Raw genomic sequence first — 8,301 nt, forward strand, 5'->3', positions numbered from 1 at the left:
ATTCACTGCCTCCTTCATGGGATTCTGCTTTATAAAAACGCTTGATAGCTCGTGACTAGCAGAGAGAGCAAGTTATAGTGTACAATAACCATAAGATTCAGATTTGTATAGTAGCTCTACAAGACCAGCTGTTATATGTCCATCATAGTTTATCGACCTATGCTGTGTTTGTTTTGCGGGCCATTAAAGCAGTAGTAATGAAATCGCAGAGACATGCTAGAGAGCATCGAATCAACTGTGCCGTCAAGAGAGAGCTCTCTCAACACTTCCCTGCCCACCCGCCAAGCACCGCACACACCCAGGGACTCGTTTGAATTCATCTTCTAATCCCAGAAACATGACACTAATCTAATTTGTGGCAAGCATCTGCCCAAATGGAATTAAAACAGCTTTTCAACTGCTGTCTTGTCTGCAATGTACAATGCCAGTGTATAATGGCTGAGTCACCTGCGGTATATATTTACACTACCGTTCAAAAGTTTGGGGTCACTTGCCTGAAATGTTTCTCATGATCTTAAAAACCTTTTGATCTGAAGGCATATTCTTAAATGTTTGAAATTAGTTTTGTAGACAAAAATATAATTGTGCCAACATATTAATTTATTTAATTACAAAACAAAAATTTTATTTAAAAAAAATAAAAATAATGTTTTTGAAATGGATGACTAGGACCGAATAATTAAGAAAAGCAGCCACTAAGTGCCCAGCATATAGATGGGAACTCCTTCAATACTGTTTAAAAAGAAGTTGGTTGAGAAAATGCCAAGAGTACATTTCTAGGCAGTGTGGCCACTTTGAAGATGCTAAAATATAACACAGTTTTGATATATTTTGGATTTTTTTAGTCACAACATAATTTCCATATTTCCATTTCTATTATTCCATAGTTGTGATGACTTTACTATTATTCTAAAATGTGAAGAAAAAAATAAAAATAAATTAAGAATGAGTAAGTGACCCTAAACTTTTGAACGGTAGTGTATGTATATGTGTGAAGAATATATACAGTATATTACTTACCTCCATGTCATTTTTTGTATCTTATTTTGCACCTTGCCAGTTCTACTTTTTTCTATTCATATTTGACTGACTGAAATAGACAGGCCAGTTTCACTCCCCCTATTCTGTATTCCACTCCAGTTGATCATCTCATGATTTACACCACAATGGCTGTAGTAGTTGCTTCATCATATGACTGATGGTTAGCATCTTAAGAAGGTTTTATAATATCCTGTTGACAAAAAAAAAAAAAAAAAAAAAGACAGTAAATGAACAACAAAGATCAAAACAATACACTGAGAATGTAAATAAACAGATTTGTCATGTGTGGTGAAAATAGATTGAAATTACCCTGTCAGTTAGACAAGTTTGCAAAGTGTTATCTGTATTTGATTTAAATGTTAAATGCATGTACATGTGTTATGAAAGGTTGCATTAAGATGCTTTTGGTTGGTAAATTGTGAGGTTGTTGTTTGCTTGCAGGTGTTAAATAATGTTAATATAAGCATTTGTTTTTCTTTGTAAACTGACATTTTAAAATTGTAATTATTTATTTTAGAGCATTACTCTGCACAATTAATTTCACCCCCTTTTCATATCTTTTTCTGGTGAATCCTTATCCTTCCAGAGAACTTTACAGATTTGAATCTGAAGAGTAAAATTTCTCAAATCATTGTTTAAATGATTAGTCTTTTATATAATAGTTTGTGTTTTATAATACTTCTCCAGTACCAGTTACATGTTGTTTATTTCTGCATTCATGACTTCTCCGTTATGTCTACTCTTGTGGGTGGCCGCTGTTTACTTCCAGTCCTATGGGAAAGAAGTCCAGTCAGGCAATCCAAGTTTAGTTTTCAGTAAGAAACTTAAGCTTAGATGGAAAGTTGGATTCAAAAGAAAATACAAACTTCTTAAATCAAGGGAAGATTTGATATCACAACAAGAAGAATCTCCCATGAGAAACTCATTGAGGAACCTTCTACAAAGTGGAAAGAAGCAGATGCTCAAGAGGTAGAGAGTAAAGGAAGGAATAAAGAGCAAAAGAAAGATGGATCTTTTGTGGTAAACACAGGGGGTGCAATTAAACATCATGTGTACAGCTGCACCAAACGATTTTATTGAAGGCCATACAGAGTCAGTACAAAACACACCACTAGAGAAACTGTTTATTTTAGAGGGAGATCAGTTGAGAGCTGAATCACAACTGTTCCAATATTTCTACATATTTATCTTTAACTTTGCAAGTAGGGTCGTATTATTATTGCAAAACATTTCGTGTACTGAAATAAACTCAGCAACATTACTTGCATTTATTGTGGAAGTTTGTCAGATATTTTTACACACCTGAATGTGTCCTACAGGCACGGTGCGATACACTGTTTCCTCTGCCTCTAAGGGTGCGGAGGCAGCTCTCCTGCGCTTGCTTGATGGCTTTGTAAAGACAGTCAGGGTACAGTTGGAAAACACGGCATTTTGTTGAGAAATGTTGTAGCTGCCGGGGAGAGCAGAACTGGCAGTTCCCAGAGAAGAGGAGACAGGCTACATGATGGAGTGGGGAAGGGGGCTCTCATTTAGAAGATGAATACTGACAGGCGGTCTCCCGGCGGTCCTGCTCCTTCTGTCCGATCTGAAACCAAAAGGACAAGCTCTCCTGATTAAGCACACACCTGGGCGGCTGAGTGGCATCAGCTGATCTCAGCCGTGGGAGCATCTGATCAGCCCTGCAGACTCATTTTCTGCTCTTTCAATCTTTCCACATCAAAGTATAATTGCTCTGCTGTCGGACTAAGTCTGCTGTTATATCTTAGCTGTGCAGGGAACAGTTTCACCTATTTGCTGACTGAGGCGGTTGGATGCACGTGATTAGAGAGAAAACTGAGTGTGTCTCTTTGGATAATGCAAAGCACATTCTGATTTACTCCGCCAGTATAGCCCTGAAATGTTTTTTTTTTTTTTTTCTTTTCTCCTTATCCTCTGCAATTCAAGTCTTGGCCTTCCTGTAGCGAAAGAGAAATATCAACACACATTAAGGCTGTACTGACAGGCACAGTTATTAATGATATGCGTTTCTCAATGTTGCTTGCAACCTAATAGTGCATTCCTCCCTCTTACTCAAGCTCTGATCTTGTAGTCTCATTAGCTCACACTTTTTTCTGCTTTGTCCCTTATTAATAAAACTTTCCTCCTTGTGCTATTGATTCCCTTCTGATTAAAACCACCCTTTATTTGTGTCCATCATCTAATTAAAAGGCTCCCATTCACTTTTCTATATGTCGATCCACTTAGACGACATAAAAATCTCACCTTAACTCAGTTCACAGATCACTTCTGAAAGTTTCAGCCTCTACTACCCGCAGCTCTCCTCTGAACACAATTCTTTCCTCCTTCCTTCTCTCATGTCCGCAGTAAATTGGACTGAGGGTTGTTGGTAATTGAAGATCATTGTCTCCCACCTCAGGCAGTGAGGCTTCTCCATAGCCACAATACACCTCTCTCCCTTAGCATCCAGCCAATTTCAGTCCATCCACTTTGTTGCTTCCCAGACTGGATATACTAAAGCCATGTGGAATTTGGGGTTCCATCTCCAACTCAGAGTGCAGAGTCAATTCTTTCGCCTTGTTTTCTTCCACTGTCCTTGGTGCAGGACTCATATCTCCCAGGAGAAGTATCTCTCCCAGTTCACTAACACACAGACCTGACTTGCTGCGTTTTCAGACAAGAAAGACACACAACAGGCCTGGCTGTTCAATTACGATAGTGCAGATTGTACCGCAAAACAACAGCACATTAAATTCAAGATAATGGAGAGTCTCAAAGCTATTATTCAGTGTATGATGTGTTTTTTAAGAAACAGTTAAGTGACTTGGAACAGTTTCTGTAAAAGAAAGAAGAAAAGAAAGCATATGTTTTGGGTACCACACACTGTCACATTTCTCTCTTCCACTCTTCATAAATTTGTTCTTTTGTTGCCAGGAGACAGAAAGTCTTTTGTTCTGGGGAGGAAAGTGGGGTAAAAGTGAGACTTGATAACCTCTCAACTGAACTCTCAAAGATTTCATGGTGAAATGGAAAATATTCTCTAGAGGATATGTTGGCTTCATAAAGAGTTTTAAAGTGTGAAAATGAGCTCTATTTTTTCCCAACACTAATCATTTAATGTAAAAGTGCTCCATTGTTGGGGTGAAGCATGAAGTCAAATGCATTTTAAATTCATTTCTCTCTTTTTTTCTTACACCAGAACTGACATGTTTCACTTTTATAATGAATACTTCCTTCACACTTGACTAAACTTGTATTTCTTTTTTGTTCTTCTGAGATGTAAGATGGTTTGGTGCTAGCAGAGAGCTATAACCTCTCTCTCTTTCTCATCACCATGAATGTGTCTGAAGAAAGAGCTGATGAGCGTGGTCAGATTTTTCAGAAATAGTCTGGAAATTAAAAGAAATAAAGAAGCTACATCCAAATCCAATTGTTCAACAGAGCTGTTGTTTGCTTTGGTATAATTCTGTAAATAAAGCAAGCATTTGAACAGCTCTGTCAGAGAACTAGATTATACTTAGAAATATGACTGAAAGATTTCAGTTGTGTACCTGAGTCTCTCTTTTTCTCTACCTCTTTCACTCTTTCTGTCACCTGTTTCCTCAAAAAATGGTTTAATCTCCCTTCATGGTGAAAGGGATTTTTGATGGAACTTTAATGGCCTGTTGTGGTTTAGGCTGTTTTGTGGTGGTTAAGGAGCATTTACTCTTTGCAGAAGCGTGGGAAGCGGGTGACAAATCACTGCGCTCTGCCAACGTCAGTCCACTGTCGGCCATGTTTGGAATGGTCTCGGGAAACTATTTCCAGTCATGCCAGTGCAGCTCCTATCTACTTGAATGGGGACACACCTAAATCTCAAAAACAGTCTGTCAAGGTTACGATCAAAGAACATATTTCAAATCAGCAATACAATCTGATAATATTGGAATCATAAATTGTGCTTCTTGACCTCATATTATGCTAAAGTACGCAATTTTCCCAGCTTATATAGCACATGCACATTAGCGAGTTGATTGACAGGCGATGTCTGTATCTAAAAGGTAATTGGCGGGACTTCCTTTCTACATCCGTTGACCTTTGGGCGTGAGAGCTTCTTGGTTGGAAATTCCAGTTTCTCCCATTAATTTAAATAGAAGTGGCCCATCTCTGCTAAATAGTCTCTGGCTCCTAAATACTCTCTCTGATCTTGAAGTGGGGGGAGGGTGGAGGGCATTTAAGCCACAGTTTGGAGATAAGATGAATTCATCATTTTATAGGCCCAAATAAATGAAAGGCTCTCTGTAAGATAACCTGCTACGTCTATTTTCACCCATACATTTTTTTACCTAAGAAATGAATTATGACTGCAGTCCATTACTCTCCATCAAGCAAATACAAATCCAGCTTCAATCATCTCCATGACCAGATCAAATATTCAAGGGTGTCATGATTTTAATATCTACCCAGAATACTTTTACAAGGAGTAATACAGTATGAAACATATACGTATTGAGGGATTTATATCATTTATTTATTTCACCTGTTGCTGCAATTACTGGGGATTATTAAGTTTGTTTCATGCTTTTAGCTCATTCAGAAGAAAAAACTATTCCTCAGAGGATGCACTTTAATAGTTCAGGAGAATTGTTGAGTAGTCAGGTTTCAATTAATTATTAACCAAAGGAGAAATAAAAATAGAATTATATGAGATCATTGTTTTTATAAAAGAACTTTGCAATGAATGTCGAGAGCATGAGTAATGTTTGCATTTATAATGAAATCTGTCACCTTTAATTGCAGACTTGGTATCTTGGCATCTCATGTGAAATTACTGAGAAGCTGTTCCAGAGAAAAATTTGAGAAGCTAGAGTCCTTAAATCATCATGAAATCAAAAATAACTACATGTACCTGGTCTTCACAATCCTTCATTAAAGTGCAGTAACTTGATCCACCACTGAAACAATTATAATTATATTATTTAATTATATAAGCCATTTATTGCCAGAAAGCTGCTCAAGATTCGAATGTGGAGTTCCTGTTTACATGTGTTAGCGGCTTTCTCTTTACCCCTGTACACATGCGGTTCGATGAGTAAGCTTTCTCTACAGCAAAGTGATTTCCCACAACGCTTGTGTAAACAGCAAACATGGGATCCGAGGAAGACTTAGCTATTTTATTCGCTTTTGCTTCGCTTTATTTCCAGATATTCCAGAGTTGTTGCTGTGTTTGTTTCCTTAACTTTCGATCATAACCATGAGCAGAATTGCCCTGCAATAGTGGGTTTTCCCTGTTACATCAAACTCAAAGCATTTTTGCCCCTCCACTTTCCTCCCTCCCCTTTCTCCACTCATTTGTACATCATTATTTGCTAAGGGCTAGGTTCATGCCACCCCCCTCCCTGTGGTTTACTGCAGAGATAATTGGAGGAAAACTCTGCACAGATCTGCTTGTGTGAATCTAATTGTCCACTCACCCTGGTCTGTGCTCTCAGCCTCAGAGAAACCTGCACAAAAACAGTGGCCTGTCTAGCACTAATTCAAAATAATATATGTTGAGCTTATACACTTGTTTAAATTAATACCTTTCATGCTCAAATTAAAAATTCCATTTGACCTATTCCCCTCTTTCTTTCTGTCCATCTTTATTTCTCTCTTGTAGCTATAAACACTGCTCCTCCTTGAAACCAAGAGCCCATATGTCTATGCTCTGCGCACCCTTCCTTGTCTGTTCTCATAAGCGAAGTCACAAATGAAGAGAAATACAGAGTGAAACTGCGGGTTTGAAAACGAGAAATGAGGTCGTAAAACAAGTCACCGTCATCCTTGCTGCATTATCTGACAGAGCCGGCTGAAAAAAAAAGCTTAATTTCACGTCGAGCATGTTTGTGCTTTTGCGGGGTGCTGCTGTGATTCGCTGAGGGCATGAGAGAGAGAGCAGAGAGATGGGAATAAACCAAGCAGGATGTCATCTGTCACAGAATGCCAGCAAGGTGACAGACAGACACCCGTGGCACTTTATTATCAGTGGGTGTAGTTATGAAAATTATAGCTGTGCTTCAAACAAACGGGACATAATTCATGTTAAACTGCTCCCCAAGTTAAAAAATCATATTTTACTGATGGTGATTGTCGAGGAAGATGCTCTGTTTTCACACTTGCTTGCTTGCTTTTAAGGTGGCTGTGAAATTTTAAGCCTCTTGTTGGTTATCAGTCTTCATTAGACATGAAGGATGTTGAAAGCATGGAGCACATGTGGGTTTTTGATGTATGTATACACTGACCCATTTGGTGATTGTGTGGTGTATTTATGTTGGAAGCCGGTGGATTGATAACACAGAGTGAAGAAAAAAGAATGTGTTTTCTCTTAAATAGATAAAAGCGAAGAAGGAAAAGCAGGAGAAGGAAAGCAATGTCGAGTTGCACATGGCGGCAGGCTTTTGACAGATAAGACTGTATCTTTCAAATGTCATCATATAGGTATATATATTCTTCTAGTTGGAGACCATCTTAAATCTGGTATGCTGCGGGAGCAGATAGTGGTGGCTAAATTTGTTCGCTGTGCTGTGGGTGGATGAGCATTTAGATCCAGCGATTTAAGTTCACATTCGCCAGTGATTGCACAGGAGTTCCCAACTCTGCATAATGTAACTGTATGTGGTGTTGGCAGGCAGTTCTAATTCTGTGTATGCAATGTGGAGCTGGTCATCTAATGTGAGAGTGCATGCACTGACTGGGCCGCAGCTAGTAAAGAGATGTTGCAGTGGGGAAGTCCTGCAGCACCATAATGTATTTACTCTGTAATTTGTGTCTCAGTGAGAGGCCATATATCCTGTTTAAGAGTGACACCTCCCCTCCCTGTGGTCCACTGTATCTCTGCCGCTCTGACGGAGACCACAGCTCGCTGTGCTGATGGATGAGCATGTTAAAGCCCCTCTTGCCGCAACACACACACACTTCGGTACGCAGAGATGCATTCAGACACACAAACTTGAATATACTGTACATACATACAATGCGCAAATGATACCAAAGAAGGCACAAAGACTGCTTTAGTGTCATATGCATGTGTACTCAAGTACATATAGACATATGCACTACTTATTGCAACTACTTAAGTATCTTTGCATGTGAATTGGGTTTATTGTGCTCGTGGTACAGTGTGTCAAACACATGTTGCATGTATTGAAGAACCCAGCAGGCCTCTGTCACCATAGCAACAGATGTGCATGACTGAAAGATTCTTCTCACCACCCATAAGACACGCTAGATAACATAAGTTTATAG

This window comes from Myxocyprinus asiaticus, chromosome 42 (genome assembly GCF_019703515.2).
Source record: "Myxocyprinus asiaticus isolate MX2 ecotype Aquarium Trade chromosome 42, UBuf_Myxa_2, whole genome shotgun sequence".
NCBI classification, from domain to species: domain Eukaryota; kingdom Metazoa; phylum Chordata; class Actinopteri; order Cypriniformes; family Catostomidae; genus Myxocyprinus; species Myxocyprinus asiaticus.